Source organism: Arvicanthis niloticus, chromosome 7 (assembly GCF_011762505.2).
Source record: "Arvicanthis niloticus isolate mArvNil1 chromosome 7, mArvNil1.pat.X, whole genome shotgun sequence".
Classification (NCBI taxonomy): Eukaryota; Metazoa; Chordata; class Mammalia; order Rodentia; family Muridae; genus Arvicanthis; species Arvicanthis niloticus.
In genome coordinates, this window is record NC_047664.1 from 14,963,746 (window position 1) to 14,982,318 (window position 18,573).

Genomic DNA, 18,573 nt, shown 5'->3' on the forward strand with positions numbered 1-18,573 from the left:
TCCAACTTCTTCATTGGGAACCCTTGATCAGATCAATGGGTTGCTGCGAGCATCTGCCTCTGGATATGTCAGACTCTGGCAGACCTTCGAGGAGACAGCTGCATCAGGCTCCTGTAAGCATGCACTTCCTGACATCCATATTGGTGTCTATCTTTGGTGACTGCACATGGGACAGATATCAAGGTAGAGTGGTCTCCCAATGGCCCCTCCTTGACTTTCTGTCCCACACGTTGTCACCATATTTGCTCTCTTGAGCATTCTGTCACTCCTTCCAAGAAGGACGGAGGCATGCACACTTGGTCTTCCTTCTTCATGTGGTCAGTTAGTTGAATCTTGGCTATTTCAAGCTTTTGGACTAACATCCGCTTATCAGTGAATAAATACCATGTGTGTTCTTTTATGATTGGGTTACCTCACTCAGGATGATATTTTCTACTTCCATCCATTTACCTAAGAATTTCTCAAATTCATTATTTTTAATAGCTGAGTAATATTCCATTGTGTAAATGTACCACATTTTTTTGTATCCATTCCTCTGTTGAAGGACATCTGGGTTCTTTCCAGCTTCTGGCTAGTATAAATAAGGCTGCTATGAACATAGTGGAGCATATGTCCTTGTTACATGTTGGAGCATCTTCTGGGTATATGCCCAGGAGTGGTATAGCTGGGTCCTCAGGTAGTGCTATGTCTAGTTTTCCAAGGAACCACCAGACTAATTTCCAGAGTGGTTGTATCAGCTTGCTTTCCCACCAACAATGGAGGAGTGTTCCTCTTTCTCCAAATCCTCACCAGCATCTACCATCACTTAATTTTTTTATCTTAGCCATTCTGACTGGTGTGAGGTGGTATCTCAGGGTTGTTTTGATTTGCATTTCCCTGGTGACTAAGGATGTTGAGCATTTCTTAAGGTGCTTCTCAGCCATTCGAATTTCCTCAGTTGAGAATTCTTTGTTTAGCTCTGTACCCCATTTTTAAAATAGGGTTATTTGGTTGTCTGGAGTCTAATTTCTTGAGTTCTTTGTATATATTGGATATTAGCCCTCTATCGGATCTAGGATTGGTAATGATCTTTTCCCAATCTGTTGGTTGCTGTTTTGTCTTATTGACAAAGTCTTTTGCCTTGCAGAAGCTTTGCAATTTTATGAGGTTCCATTTGTCAATTCTTGATCTTAGAGCATAAGCCATTGGTGTTCTGTTCAGGAACTTTTCCCCTGTGCCTAGGTATTCGAGGGTCTTCTCCACCTTCTCTTCTATTAGTTTCAGTGTATCTGGTTTTATGTGAAGGTCCTTTATCCACGTGGACTTGAGCTTTGTACAAGGGGATAAGAATGGATTGATTTGTATTCTTCTACATGCTGACCTCCAGTTGATCCAGCTCCATTTGTTGAGAATGCTGTCTTTTTTCCACTGCATGGTTTTAGCTCCTTTGTCAAAGATCAAGTGACCATAGGTATGTGGGTTCATTTCTGGATCTTCAGTTCTATTCCATTGATCTTCCTTCCTGTCTCTGTACCAATACCATGCAGTTTTTTTTTTTTTTTTTTTTTTTTTTTTTTTTTTAATCACTACTGCTCTGTAGTACAGTTTGAGGTCAGGGATGGTGATTCCCCCAGAAGTTCTTTTATCGTTGAGAATGGTTCTCTCTATCCTGCGTTTCCTGCTTTTTTTTTTTTTTTTTTGTTATTCCAAATGAATTTGCAAATTGCTTTTTCTATCTCTATGAAGAGTTTTGGAATTTTAATGGGGATTGCATTAAACCTGTAGATTGCTTTTGGCAAGATGGCCATTTTTACTAAGTTAATCCTGCCAATCCAGGAGCATGGGAGATCTTTCCACATTCTGAGATCATCTTTGATTTCTTTCTTCAGAGACTTGAAGTTCTTGTCTTACAGATCTTTCACTTGCTTGGTTAGATTCACTCCAAGATATTTTATATTATTTGTGACTATTGTGAAGGGTGTCATTTCCCTAATTTCTTTTTCAGCCTGTTTATCCTTTGAGTAGAGGAAGGCTACTGATTTGTTTGAGTTGATTTTATATCCAGCCACATTGCTAAAGTTGTTTATCAGGTTTAGGAGTTCTCTGGTGGAAGTTTTAGGGTCGCTTAAGTATACTATCATATCATCTGCAAATAGTGAAATTTTGACTTCTTCTTTTCTTATTTGTATCCCTTTGACTTCCTTTTGTTGTCTAATTGCTCTGGCTAGGACTTCCAGTACTATATTGAATAGGTAGGGTGAGAGTGGGCAGCCTTGTCTAGTCCCTGATCTTAGTGGGTCAAGGTTCTCTCCATTTAGTTTGATGTTGGCTACTGGCTTGCTGTATATTGCTTTTACTATGTTTAGGTATGGGCCTTGAATTCCTAATTTTTCCAAGACTTTTAACATGAAGAGATGTTGAATTTTGTCAAATGCTTTCTCAGCATCTAGTGAGATGATCATGTGGTTTTTTCTTTGAGTTTATTTATGTAGTGGATTACATTGATGGATTTCTGAATATTGAACCATCCCTGAATTCCTGGAATAAAGCCTACTTGATCATGATGGATGATTGTTTTGATGTGTTCTTGGATTCGGTTTGTGAGAATTTTATTGAGTATTTTTGCATCAATATTCATAAGTGAGATTGTTTTGTAGTTCTCTTTCTTTGTTGGGTCTTTGTGAGGTTTAGGTATAAGCGTAATTGTAGCTTCATAGAATGAATTGGGTAGTGTTCCTTCTGTTTCTATTCTGTGGAATAGTTTGAAGAGAATTGGTATTAGGTCTTCCTTGAAGGTCTGATAGAATTCTGCACTAAATCCTTCCGGTCCCGGACCTTTTTTGATGAGAAGGCTTTTAATGATTGCTTCTATTTCTTTAGGGGTTATGGGACTGTTTAGATGGTTTATTTGCTCCTCGTTTAACTTTGGTACCTGGTATCTGTCTAGAAAATTGTCCATTTCATCCAGATTTTCCAATTTTGTTGAGTATAGGCCTTTGTAGTAGGATCTGATGATTTTTTAAATTTCCTCAGTTTCTGTTGTTATGTTTCCCTTTTCAGTTCTGATTTTATTAATTTGGATACTGTCTCTGTGCCCTTTGATCAGTCTGGCTAAGGGTTTATCTATCTTGTTGATTTTCTCAAAGAACCAGCTCTTGGTTTTGGTGATATTTTGTATACTTCTTTTTGTTTCTACTTGGTTGATTTCAGCTCTGAGTTTGATTATTTCCTGCTGTCTACTCCTCTTAGGAATATTAGCTTCTTTTTGTTCTAAAGCTTTCAGGTGTGCTGTCACGTTGTTAGTGTATGCTCTTTCCAGGTTTTTTGTTTTGTTTTGTTTTGTTTTTTTGTAAGCACTTAGAGCTATGAGTTTTACTCTTAGTACTGCTTTCATGGAGTCCCACAAGTTTTGGTATGATGTGTTTTTAAATTCTTTTTATTAAATTCTAAAAAGTCTTTAATTTCTCTCTTTACTTCTCCCTTGACCAAGTCATCATTGAGTAGAGTGTTGTTCAGTTTCCATGTGTATGTGGGCTTTTTTGTTGTTATTACAGACCAGCCTTAGTCCGTTGTGGTCTGATAGGGTACATGGGATTGTTTCAATTTTTTTGTATTTGTTGAGGCCTGTTTTGTGACCAATTATATGGTCTATTTTGGAGAAGGTACCATGAGGTGCTGAGAAAAAGGTATATTCTTTTGTTTTAGGATGAAATATTCTATAGATATCAGTTAAATCCATTTGGTTCATAACTTCTGTTAGTTTCATTGTGTCTCGGTTTACTTTTTGTTTCCATGATTTGTCCATTGCTAAGAGTGGGGTGTTGAAATCCCCCACTATTATTGTGTTAGATGTAATGTATGCTTTGAGCTTTAGTAAAGTTTCTTTTATGTATGTGGGTGTCCTTGCATTTGGGACATAGATGTTCAGAACTGAGAGTTCTTCTTGGTACGTTTTTCCTTTGATGAGTATGTAGTGTCCTTCCTTATCTTTTTTTATTACTTCTGGTTGAAAATCAATGTTATTTGATATTAGAATGGCTACTCCAGCTTGTTTCTTGAGACCATTTGCTTGGAAGATTGTTTTCCATCCTTTTACTCTGAGGTAGTGTCTGTCTTTGTCACAGAGGTGCGTTTCCTCTATGCAGCAAAATGCTAGGTCCTGTTTATGTATCCAGTCTGATAGTCTACGTTTTTTTATTGGAAAATTGAGTCCATTGATATTAAGAGATATTAAGGAAAAATGATTGTTACTTCCTGTTATTTTTGTTATTCAAGGTGGAATTATGTTTGTGTAACTATCTTCTTTTGGGGTTGTTGGAAGACTACTTTCTTGCTTTTTCTTGGTTGTAGTTTCCCTCCTTGTGTTGGAGTTTTCCATCCATTATTCTTTGAAGTGCTGGATTTGTGGGAAGATATTGTGTAAATTTGATTTTGTCATGGAATATTTTGGTTTCTCCATCAATAGTGACTGAGAGTTTTGCTGGGTATAGTAGTCTGGGCTGGCATTTGTGATCTCTTAGGGTCTGTATAATAATCAGTCCAGGATCTTCTGGCTTTTATAGTCTTTGGTGAAAAGTTTGGTGTAATTCTTATAGGTCTGCCTTTATATGTTACTTTGCCTTTTTCTCTTACTGCTTTTAGTATCTTCTCTTTGTTTTGTATACTTGATGCACTGATTATTATGTGGCAGGAGGTATTTCTTTTTTGGTCTAGTCTATTTGGGGTTCTGTAGGCTTCTTGCATATTTAAGGACATCTCTTTCTTTAGGTTAGGGAAGTTTTCCTCTATAATTTTGTTGAAGATATTTACTGGCCCTTTAAGTTGGGAGTCTTCACTCTCATCTATACCTATTATCATTAGGTTTGGTCTTCTCATTGTGTCCTGGATTTCCTGGATGTTTTGTTTTAGGAGCCTTTTGCATTTCACATTTTTTTTGACTGTTGTGTCTATGTTTTCCATGGTGTCCTCTGCACTTGAGATACTCTCTTCTATCTCTTGTATTCTGTTGGTGATACTTGTGTCTATGACTCCTGATCTTTTTCCTAGTTTTTCTACCTCCAGGGTAGTCTCCTTTTGAGATTTCTTTATTGTTTCTACTTCCATTTTTAGATCGTGGACAGTTTTGTGTAATTCCTTCACCCGTTTGGTTTTGTTTTCTTGCATTTTTTAAGGGCTTCTACCTGTTTACCTGTGTTCTCCTCAAATTCTTTGAGAGTGTTGTTTATGTCCTTTTTAAAGTCCTCTATCATCATCATGAGAAGTGATTTTAATTCTGAATCCTGCTTTTCTGGTGTGATGTGGTGTTCAGGACTTGCTATGGTGGAAGAACACAGGGTTCTGATGATGCCACATAACTTTAGTTTCTATTGTTTACATTCTTACACTTTCCTTTCACTATTTGGTTAGCTTTAGTGCTACCTGCACTCACTGGTTCTGACTGGAGCCTGCCTTTCCAGTTATCTTGGTTGTGTCAGAACTCCTTGGGGTCTGGATGTCTCTGTGATCCTGACCTCCAGCTGTTCTGGGTACAGTGGCTCCTCTAGGATATCTCAGGATATGGTGTCTCCACGGTAGTAGATCAGCTAGGTGTTTGCTGCTCTGAGTGCAGTCATTCCTCTAGGATGTCTCAGGATATGGTGTCCCCTGCTCTGAGGTCAGTGGCCTCTCTAGGATGTCTCTGGATGTGGTTTCTGCAGCTCTGAGGGCAGTGGCTGCTCTGTGATGCCTCTGGACGTGATTTTCACAGGGGAGCAGATCAGCTGGGTGTCTGCTCCAGTCACTGCAGCTCTGTGAGTGGTGGCCTCTCTATGATGCCTCTGGATGCAGCTTCCACAGGGGAGCAGATTAGCTGGACATCTGCTCCAGTCACCGGGATCGGGGGGAGGGGCCAACACATTTTTTTTTTTCCAGATCCTAGACCTAGATTTACAGAATTTAGTACATTACAGTTGACCATGATGCATTTGAGTGTTTGGAGATTCCGAACATCACAGGAGAAGTATGTTGTAGAATAACATGTTCACCTCATAGTGGCCAAGAAGCAAAGAGCTAGAGAAGTAAAGAGCTGAGGAACTAAATGAGATTTCAAAAGCAAGCCCGGCAAACCTGCTGCTTCCAGTGAGGACAAGTCTTCTCCCACCTTTCAGAAGCACCTCCAGTAGGGGACCAAACACATAAGCCTTAGGAGGGAGATGTTATAGATCGAAACTATAGCACTTAGTATCCCTTTGAAAACTTTCCTTCTGTTTCTCAAAAGCCTATTCTTAGTACTCCCTGTACCTTTGTTCTAAGAGATGGCAGATTATAATGACTTCCTCAACTAGTGTCCAAAAGCCAAGATTTATTTTCCCCTTCATGCTCCATCTTTCTCAGAGAAAACTGTTGTTCTTGAAACTCTGGCCATGTGGTACAAATGAGGCTATGCCCCTTTATGTGTTCTCACTTTCTCAGTCATAGTGATGGGTTCAAAGACCATCCCTGAGCTCTTCTCTGAGAAGTCTTGAGAAGTCTTGAGTGGAAGTTGTTCTCCCCATGTGACTTTTTGGCTAAAGTGCCACTGTCAGATGAAATGGTGGTCATCTTGTAGAGAGCAGACAAACAGGACAGGGAACACCAGAGATGTCCAGCTTCCTCCCACTGACTGCATAAGCCACATGACAAACACACCTTTTTGTTTTAGCTATTTGAAGTTTGATTCTTTGTCATGCTGTCTGATAGAAAACTAGTATTAGAAGTGAGTTTGGCGACTGAGTACTCTCACAGAGCATTTAAAGAGTCCACACCATGGAAACAGTAGCCTGCTCTACTTGGTCTGTGTCTGTGTAGAGCAGAACAACACCAGCATGCAGCCCCCTCAGAATTAACCTAGAGACCTCCCAGGGCTTTTGCATGGGCAGAACCCCCTATAATCTGGACCATCAGAGAACTTGGGATAGACTTTATGATGGAAAAAAAATCTCTTTTTGTAGCCTTAACAATATGTATGTAAGGGAGAATACATGGGGCTGATAAACTAACCCCCAGAAGAATGAGTCTTTAAGTCTGTTTGCTATGAAGTAGGCTCTCACTTATCTTGAGACACTGTGCCTGGACTTGGATTTTTATTTACCAACTTCCATTGAGTAAGGAGTAATTAACCTTCTCTGAATATAGCTTCTTCATACTTGCCTGCCTTTTAACCAAATGCTCTCAAATTATAGCATATACTTCAAGGTTGTTTGAAGATGTCATTTCCTCATAGCAGGTAATCTTTATTGGCTCCAGCTAACATCATTCTCCATGTCTCTAGGATTTTATACTTCCCTTAACACTGATGCCTTATGTTTCCCATAATTTTAAGTACATTCATTTTTGTGAAAGTTTTTATAACCTTAGAATCATGAGGCTGGACAATCTAACTTTTAATCTTCCTTGTAGTAATTCTTTACTTGTGTTATTTTGCTAATCCTACCAACTGCTCACACATTTTAGGTTTAAATAAAGGCATATTTTATCATCTCATGGAACCATAACTACTGTCCCTCCTTTACTGCCTCTAGGGTCCATCATCATCAGGGGGAAGGTTTTCCTTTGAACGCCTTAAAGCACAGAAAGTTGGACTTGACTTTTCCTGGACCTCTTCTTTCTGTTCAGCTTGGGCCCCCAGGCCATAGAATGTTGCTGCTCAAATTCAGAGTGAGTCTCTCTTCTTCTGGAGCCACTCCCACAAATGTGCAGAAATCTGTCCTGTAAGTGATTATACTCTGGCCAAGCCTACAGCCAAGATTAACCATCACACCTTACTTCTCCAAGTTTCTCATGCATACACTCTATTAGTTTGACAGGGGTACACACAATGTATATGCACAGTGTTAAAAAAAATAAATGTGAAAGATGCATGGGGTTGAATTTGCTCTTAAATGTAACCAATAGGCTTTAGCAATGTGGGACACAGTTTTTCTTTGTAGGAAAACAGTTAGCTTTGTTTTAGAAAGGCCATTTTAGAAAGCTTTTTTTTGGTGACAGTATCTTCTCTTACTGCATACTGAGGTCTGGAATGGAAGGGTTTTGTTTTAATCACAAACTTGGTTTGTATTTGGTCTGTATGCAAAAATTTACAATCTTGCCAGAGATATAGGACATGAATAAAAAGGACGTCACCAGGCAGTGTGCATTTTCATAAACTTTAGTGTGTAAACTGAAGAGCTATCTGTGATATCACTTTGTCCAGCCTTGAATTCAGAGACACATCATCTACAGTATGACTTTGAATACAAAATGAAGAGAGAATGAAAGTTTTTAAATGAAAAAAATTTAAAAGGATAATTAGTATTTCATTGCTTAATTAAGATTTCCATCTACACATTGTTTTTTGCAGTCATTTGTGATGTAAAGTGTGATTGATTTCATGATCCCAACTCCCTTCATAGCCAATCAATCAGGTAATCTTGTCACAAATTTGAATGTTGAAAGTAGTCTGAACATCTTATTTGGCTTGACAAATTAGGCATTGCATTTGTCATCTCTGTGCTTACTCTTGGGACATTACATTTTACATGTGAGACAGATGGAAAAATTTTAGACTAAGAAGCAAGTCATTACAGATGTGGGTAAGAGGTCATTGTGAGATATGTGTGAGATGTTGGATTCAGGAAAGATAGCTAGAGTCCATTAAGGCCAAGTTCTTTTTTAAAATTTTAAATCCATTCTTCCTGATATGATTCATAAGGCAGGTAGGTGTAGGCTAAAAGATGCCTACATGAGGGAAAGAGACCAACCAATACATCACCTTTTTAGTATTCTGGCCAAGAGGGTTTATAAGTTCTCTCTTTTTCTGTTGCTCTGTATTGACCTTAAGGACATGGACATTCTGGGTCAGGAGTCACCAGAAGAATGAAAGCTTATCATACCTTCCTAGCTATTCATGGATTCAAAAGCCATTGCCCTCCATCTGAGTGCACGTGGGTTATAGACCATTTTGTTCTCCAGATAATCTGATAGATAGACACAAAGACAGAGTTTACTGTCAGGATATGGAGGGGTAATAATAGATCCTGAGAACTGGCTCATCTACTGAATTCCCTTTTAGCCACCAAGAAATCTTCCCCTCTTCCCTTCAAACATCTGAATTTTCTGTTATCACAAATACCAGCATGATACTTCTCACTCTGATTGTGTTTTAATAGGAAATGTCTCAACTAGATATTAGAGATAAGAGCCTGGGTCCCCTGCTTCTTTGTGCCCTTGAATCTTATAGCCTTGAACTTAATGTATAATATGCCACTAGTTATGAGTTGGAAATTATTTTATGAATTATTAATTTAATCATTTGGGTTCATTATTCATGCTTGATGAGCATCTAGTCAGTTAAAAGTATACGTGAAGCTTCCACTTCTGTTTTTAAATAGAATCAAAGTTTACCTTGGTTCATAATCTTTCTTTCATTATAAAAGCTTTATGTTTAGAATGCAGTTTCTTTAATTCATTAAATATTTACTGGTCTTGTATTATGAGAAGGGTTATGTGTTATTAAAAGACAAAATAGTATTCAATTATTTAATGAAGTTTCAGTTTAACATAGGAATATGACATGGTCTCTAAGTATCTACTGTTAATTGCTAGTGGCTGCTTGGTATGATAAAAAAGATTGTGAGGTCTGATTTACATTTAGGAGAAAATAGTCTAGTGATCAACTAATAATGTCTGTCATTTACTGAGGAAATGAGAATGGCAGTCCAAGTGTCATTTATTGTAATCCCAGGATGATGGATGCATTCAAACCCTAGAGAACGGAAGACATTTATGCTTAGTAGAATCAGTTAGTAACTTGATCAGATTTGTTTGGTATAGAGTAAGAGCCAAACAAATAAATAAATGGCATGAGCTTGTTGTGCATGTGTATGTGCATGCATACATGTATGAGTTATGTGTGCTAAAATGTTATTTTTCTTTGGGAAATATTTACTATACTTATTATAATAAATAATCTACTTATTAATGTGTTAACACCCTAGATTGGCTGTTACCCAAAGAAAAAAATTAAAATGAGATCATTGCATGGATTTTGACCTTATCCTGTTCTTGCACATCCACCCAACCCTCCAGGAGTTTATATTTCAGACTAAAATAATAATAAATTATCTTTATTCTATAATATTAAGGTACAAGTGAACCCAGGTTTTTTTGTTTTGTTTTACTTTTGAAATACTTTTATTTTCCATGTGAATTCCATAAATTGTATTTTGATCACATTATCCATCTCTTTTCAGATTTATTCCCACATTCTAGTCCATCAAACTTTTATCTCCAATTATTTATTTTAAACCATCAAGTCCTATTTGTGCTGCCTCTGTACTCCTGTGTGTGGTCATCCACAGGAGCATCTTAGACCTGCCAAGATTCACACTGTTAGAGAAAATTATCTCCTTTAATTTTTTTCTATTTATTTTCTTTAAATCCTAATATCAGCCCATCTTTCTTCCCAGTCCCCCCTCACAACTTTTCCCCACATTTTCCTGCCCTTCTCTAAGAAGGGGGAGCTCCCCCTAGGTATTACTCCCTCCCCTCCCCCAATCTTCCCACCACCTCTGTTGTTTTTGAAGTCCAGCTTTAATCTATGGTGGTCTGATAAGGTACAAGGCATTTCAATTTTCTTATATCTGTTGAGGCTTACTTTGTGACTGATTATATGGTCAGTTTTGGAGAAGGTTCTGTGAAGTGTTGAGAAGAAAGTATATTCTTTTGTGGTTGGGTGAAATATTCTGTAGATATCTGTTAGGTCCATTTGATTCATAAAGTCTGTACATTTCATTTTCTTTCTCTGTTCAGTTTTTATTTTGATAACCAGTCAATTGGTGAGGATTGGATGTTGAAGTCTTCTACTATTAATGTGTGGGGTTCAATGTGTGATTTAAGCTTTAGTAATGTTTCTTTGTTCTGTGTATTTAGTGTTTGGATTAGTATGTGGTGGAAGAATTTTCTTTTTTGGTCCATTCTGTTTGGTACTATGTAAGCTTCTTGTACATTTAGATTAGGAAACTTTTCTTCTATAGTTTTGATGAAGATATTTTCCAGACCTTTGATTTGGGAGTCTTCTTTTGCTTCTCTTCCTATTATTTCTAGGTTTGTCTTTTTATAGTGCCCCAAATTTCCTGGATGTTTTGTGTTAGAAACTTTTTAGATTTAGCATTTCTTTTTGACTGATGTATCACTTTCTCCTATATCTTTTATGCCTGAGATTGTCTCTTCCATCTCTTGTATTCTGTTTGTGATGCGTGTGTCTGTAGTTCCTGTTCTCTTCCCTAGGTTTTCCATCTCCAGGATTACCTGTTTACTTGTTGCTATTTGTGGATTAAAGACCATTAAGTTTTTACAGTTATCTGAGTCTACTTTGGATAAATAAGTTTCTGAGAGATCAGTAAGAACTTCCAGGGGACCGTCAATTAGCAGCGCTCCTTTAGGGTAACACAATCTTAGGAAAAGATTAATGTCCTGTGCATACTCCCTCTTCATCTGGTGCAAGATGTATAGCATACCATTGAGTGTGTAGGGGCACCATGGGTGTCAGATGTTGTCACATGTCTCTCCCATCACACTATGGAGTGCTATGCAAGCAACACCTCTGGAATCTATACAGTTGTCTTTCCTGACCTGTGGAATGAATGTTTCTAGATTGCCAATGATTACCTGAAACCATATAAAGCACCAAACTCAATGTAGACTCTATTCCTCTTATAAACATACATATAATAAGGTTTGACTTATAACTTAGGCATAATTTTAAGGGATTAAAAAAAAAGTAACTAATCATCAAATAGAATGGTTATAACCACTATCATGAAATCACCAACATCACTATTCTTGAACTTTGGGAGTATCATTAACTAAGGTCTTACTTGAGCATGGATTGCTGTGTTACCACAACTGTTGATGTGATGGTTTTTGGCTAGTTAGTAGGTAGCATTTACAGCATGATTGTATAGGTAAAAGAGTGACCATGTACCTACTGAGGAGAAAAGGAATCAGTAAATTTTTATCACAGTGAAGATTTGCAAACTGTTTCTTTTTAGAACTTTCTATTTAATATTTTCAGTCTGTCATTTATTTCAGGGAAAGCCACAGATAAGTGTGTGGAGGACTTCAGTATCTACAACCTCACTCAGTTTCTTCCACATAAAAGGAAGCACTCAAAAAGTATCTGTTAGCCAGGTATAACGGCACATGCTTAAAGGCTCAGATGCTTGGAAGAGTAAAGCTGAAGAGTGATTTAGGCTGAGGAATTTGGGGACAGCCTGAGCCATGTGATAGAATCCTGTCTCTTAGAAATATTGAAGAGATGAATGGAAAAAGATAATACCATCAGTTTAATATTAACTCCAGAGCAAGAAAGTGCAACAGGAATTTCATTTCCCCACATGGTAAGCAATTTCCAAGGAAACAACTGGTAGTAGCTAATGGTTTAGGATTCATCCATGATTGTCTCTCTTCTTCTTGATGGGCTTGTATAGTACCATACATCTCACCTCTTTTCAACTAGATAAGGCTGACCAGATTATGCCAATAAAATGTATAAGTAATGACACATGCTACTTTCAGTCCAGATATTTCAGCCAGTGTGCTATGCCCAACTTTTACTTCTTCCATTTCTCTAGCAAGGAGGCTTCACAGCTTAGATTGTTCAGCATATAGAATGCCATGCAGCTTTTCATCCTATGCCCGTGTGCATTGAAACTACTTTTCCTCCTAATCTGCACTGACAGAGTTTGAAGATCATGAGAAACTCTTATTGAGATATTCAAGTTGAGACCTCAAAACCAAAGGGAAGTATCTGAGGCAATTCAGTATTCAAAGCAGAGGGAGAAACAAGAGAAAAGACCAAGGCCCTAGGGTAGGACTAAGTTAAGTGCGTTAAAGTAGATGTGGTACATGAGAGACAGTGGCAATAGCTTCAAAAGATGAGAGGGAACTCAGATTTGGATGGAGTAGTTTTGAGAAGCCCACTGGACATATATGCTGTGCATGGAGATCAGAGATCAGACTAGTACACATTCCAAGGAGTCAGATAAAAAGCCATGTGTAATGGTTGCTCTTGGTGGTCAACATCTTTGCATTAACAGGTGTCAGAGACCAGGAAAACAAACCTCTATGTGTCTTTGGGAATGTTCCAGAGAAGACTGACATGTAGGGCAGCAATTGGTGAGGAAAGATCTGCTGTCAATGCAAGCAGCAACTTCCATTGGGCTGTAGGTCTTGGTGGTGAGAAGCCTAGGTAGGCAGCAGGTCTGGGTGGAAAGCCACTTTCTTTGCTGAGCAGCCGTGTCTGTCATCATTGTATTTATCAACCAATGCTGTGTAATCCAGCCCCCAAAATCCCTTGTATAATGTATATACATTCTTTTGTTTTTGTTATGCTAGAAGATCCCGACTAGGTCCAGTTTCACTAAGTCGAGAGTTAAATACCAAAGGCAATTAGAAGTTTGGCTCATGAGTCTTTTGAACAGGTTGGTGTGCATTTCATTTTCCCAACAACTGAGATTAAGATGTTTCTACAGGAATTGGTATTGATTTGTTTCCAACTTCACTGGTATATGAGAGCTTTCTTATAGCATTAACAGTCAGAATTTGACACTAGGAAATAAAAGACCTATAAGCACTTGTCTTTAAAATCCTGTTTGCTTGTGTTTAGAACTCTTCCTGGTTTTCAGATACTAAGGATGAGTGCAAATGATTATTTTAATATAAGGCAATTTATTTATGTTTATCCTTTAAGTTTTTTTAATTTTCAGAATTCTATGAATAAGTACACTGTATTTGCATCAATTTGAGCCCCTTTCTCCCCATTCAACTCTTCTCATGCCCCCCATAACTCTCTCTTGAATTTATGACTTCTTCTATAATTACTATTGTTTTATATATATATATATATATATATATATATATATATATATATATATGTACACATATACATCTTACAAAGTCTAATTAATGTTGGTCAGATGTTTAAGTGTTTAGGTTTGCTTGCTTAGGTTTGAATAACCTATCATGGGTCTTGTCCCTGAAAAAAACTGGTTCTTTCTCTCTTAGCAGCAATTGGCTGCTTGAAGTTCTTTATCTAAAAGTGGAGCCTTGTGAACTTTTCCCCCATCCATGTTGGATTATTGACTGTTTATGTGCAGGTTATGTGCTAGAAAACATGTTGACAGTTCATGACTGACAGCTTCCCTGTCATATCCAGGATACACCATCTTTCTGCAGTATGAGTGTTTGTATATGCTTGAGTCAGAGAGTGGCATGATCAGAAGTTATGGCCTTGTTGGAGTAGGTGTGTCATTGTGAGTATGGGCTTTACTACCATAGTTCTAGTTGCCTGGAAGTAAGTATTCTGATAGCAGCCTTCAGATGAAGATGTAGAACCCTCAGCTCTGCCTGCACCCTGCCTACTTGGATGCTGCCATGCATGATAATGGACTGGACCTCTGAACCTGTAAGGCAGCCCCAATTAAATCTTGTCCTTTATAAGATTTGCATTGGTCATGGTGTCTGTTCACAGCAGTAAAACACTAAACAAACTAAAACAGAAGTTGGCACCAGGAGTGGGGTTTTGTTGTGATAGGCCTGAGAATGCTTTTGTTTAGAAGAATGTGGATTTGGGGACTTTGGATTTGGAAAGCAGTAGAATGTGTTAAATGGAGCTTACTGAGAGTGATTTGAATTGTGTGGACCTGGCCTGTCAGGGGCATCTCTGTCTATACACTAATGCTCCTGCGTCATCCCCTTCCCCATATCCAACGTGGGGCTCCAAAATGTCCTGTCCAGCAGGACATTAAACAGGGATCTGGGGAGATCACCTGAAGGGGGGGGGGTAGCAGACAAAGACACAAAGAACGGTGACCTGTCTATGGGCTGATCAGATCGCAATTTTTACTTTTTCACACATGGGTTATATACACAAAAGGCAGGATGTGGGGAAGGGGATGATTCAGGAGCACAGGTGTTCAGGGGGAGTACAGATATCTTCCAGAACAGTGTGTCAGCTGAGTGAAGGTTTAGGGGACAGGCCACTATGACTCCACCTATGACTCACTTGTCCTAATCTAAGTTGGTACTATCTATCAAGGTCACCTATCTACAAAGTCTATGACTAGAGCCTGACAACTATCTACCAAAGCTGTTTGTTTACAATAGCTTCTAGCCATCTGTTCTAGTGTTTTTCAACAGAGACCCAAGACTTTGTGCTAGCAGGCATGCATGTTAGGCCTACTGCTGTCTTCAGGCCTATGATTGATTCCAGGCCTTTATTGTATAGACAGAGATGCCCCCGACATATAATTGCTACCATGGCACCTTTGAGGTTTCTTGCCAGGCTGGTCCTTGTCATGTTCAGTTTAAAACTTGCTAGGCCTGTTGATAATATCTTCCTTGGCAACTTGCACAACACCTTCTGACACTAGGAGATGGTGCTCAGGAAGGAGACTCTCAAGTCAGCTTGATCTTTCTAGGTTCTGTGATGGAAGTGTGTGGTGTCTCCAACAACAGGGTTTTACCTTCAAGTTCTGGCAGGCAACCAGGAACAATAGCCAATATTGTTGGGGCGGGGTGGTCTCTTGGGCCTCCTGACTAACTATTCAAAGGGAAGTATCAATGGCTAATATTGTTTTGTTTTGTTTTTTGTCATATAGTTGATAGCTCCCTGGAAAGCATTATCTGTTATGTGGGGTAGCTCCATTTAAACTACATCTGTATACAAATGTGTGCATTATATGTGTATTTTAAAGTAATCTTATAGAATATAGGTTTTCCTATGGCTTTCTCAAACATCCTTAGCATTGTTTATGACTCCTCATTCCCTCTCCCTCTGCATTTCTCTCCCTACTGTATCCTCTGTTAGGTTGATCTGTTTATCTTTTCAGAATAAAAAAAATTACATTTCCACTGCAGAGTCACATTTAGTTTCTAAGCCTGTTACCATAGCAGGAGTTCTCTATTCCCAGCTTTCCCTGGCTGCATTGTTTATGTTTCTTGGTCAACATCTGAGTCATTTCTCTCCTTACGCTCACGCTGCTGCTGTTCACTCCCTCCCTTGTCTTTGTTAAATATTTGTTTACTGTACATATGAAATTGCACGGAGCCTTCGTGTGCACACCTCCTCCTCCTTCATTTGTAGAGCAGACAAATTCGTGTCGACTGGTTATATTCTGATGCCAGCAGCACAATATTCTTAGGCTAGGACACTGCACTCCTCCTAGTAGTCACACATGTGTTGTGCTTGACAGCACACTGTTTGTGGCTGGTAAACAGGGACTCATCCCTTCTGTTACAATTCTGCAAATTCTGGAACTTGGAGCACTCACAGAATGCTTGCTCAGTCTTTATTTCTGTTCATTTTCAATTTGTTTATATCATTCCTAACCTTGAGGACTCTCATTTTCCCTTTCATCATCGTTGTTGTCATTGTCATCATCACTTGTTCTTTTCTCTGTTCTCTTATTTCTAGCTCAGGTGAACATTTTCACAGACCCGCCAGGAGGGGAAATCTGTGCTTTGTTTTATTTTGCTTTGTTCACTGAAAGGGAAAGTTCAACATTGCACCCTTTCCCTGTGTGCTTCACTTAAGTTAAATGATTTTCTGGAAGACCCTGTGTCTAACAAGGTTTAACAATCAATCAAACAAACAAACAAACAAACAGAAGAAGAACATAAAAATGATGTTTCATTCCAGCAGCATATAGAGGGGCTTACCTTTTGTTGGGGTATTAAATGTAGCCCAAAGCAAGGACAGTTCAGAAACCAATAGATGTGAGGGAGGCTAGAGAGGAGGCCTATGAAGGCAAGACTCTAAATACCAACTCTAACCAATACCAGCAGTCCTTAGAGCAGGTAGCATGTGGGCCATGCATGAGTTAGCAGACTGAAGTCTCCCCTCCACTAGGGTACCTAGCTCAGTGGAAATGGAGCTTGACGAAGTGTGCAGCCTATGACCCACCATACACTGATGTACGGTGATTGACTTGGCTGGGCCATTTTACGTTACTATTTGATTCAGTATATTTTTGGGAAGTCTTTGAAGTATTTAAGGACAAAGTTAGCATGTGCAAAGGTGGACTGAGTAAAACAATCACACTCCCCATTGCAAGTGGGGCTCCATGGAGTTCCTAGAAAAATAATAAAAAGAAAAGGTAGAGGAGGGGCGGATCCCTTGTTCTCATGTGGGACAGTTTTTTGTTTGGTTGGTTTTTGTTTTTGTTTTCTGATTTCACACTTAGATGCAGACTTTAACCTGCACAACTCTTTGCCTGGGTCCCAGATCATCAGAGTTACATAAGTCAATGCTGTTAGCTCTCAGCAATCAGGCTCAGCTTTTGGGTATTCTCACCCTCTGTGATTATACTCTCCAACAAATCTATGTGTGTAGGCTCTCTATCTATCCATTTATCCATCCATCCATCCATCCATCCATCCATCCATCCATCCATCCATCTATCCTATAGTTCTGTCTACCCAGTTTTATTTATCAGGAGAACCCAGACTAACACATGACTGAAAACATCACTACAGAAAAGGATGCCTGTTACTAATTCATACAAAGCCTCCTTTGTGGATTAACCAAGGTTTCAGAAATGACTTGGGTGTAGATATGGAGAGGTGGGTGGATATAGATGAAAACTCATGTTCCCCTTTATTTTAATGTAGCTTAGGGGTTGGCTGTGGGGTGAAACTCTTGTCTTCTACATAGTCAGTCTTGCAATTCCAGAGGGACAGAAGTAAACCAGAACATAGTTCGTTAGCTAGGTTAGTGGTGAATCTTTAGAGGATACTTTGGTGTTTGGAGAGAGAGAACAATGTGGAGATAAATAATGTCCACCAAAAATGCTATACTTTTAGAAACATGTTCACTTCACCATTTTGACACAATTTTGATACATATTGCCATCCTCATTTTAATGGTTCAGAAACCAGAGCAAGAGAGGAGATGCCATGGCCTAGTTGTAACTAGAGGTCAGTTTGCTTTCTTAGTTATGCTGTATGCTGGCCTTCTGGGAGTTTCCCATCTTTACCTGTAGTCCCACAAGATTTCAGATTTCACTAAAATCCTCTCACCTAATCTCTTAGAAAATTGAGATAATTTATTCATGATCATACTTTTCAAGGAGCAAACATTGGGAATCTGGGAGGTATAGAGTTCTATGGTTTTGTTGTTGTTGTTTTGTCTTGAGAAAATGAGCCTATTGTTATATATGGTAGCATAGATTCCTACTGCCATTGTCTGAAACGTTCTCTGTTCTAACTACAGCTATAGAGATGAGAATCCAAACTCATTCAAATGGACACGAGAGCACACAGACATGCATTATCTATAGATACACATTCGTGCACATGCACACACAAACACGCACACACACACACACACACACACACACACACCACATATAACATGGCCATTTTGTTTAGTGATTTGCTAAAGTTAGTATTCAAATTTTACTCAGGCCAACACGACAGTACAGAGACCTCTGTAGCAGATGCTGAGTGAGAGGTTATGTCTTTAGTATCTGGTGAGATGCTCAGCCTCAGCCAGTAGTGAACAAATAGCAGGAATATTATGATGCAGTTGAGAATTCT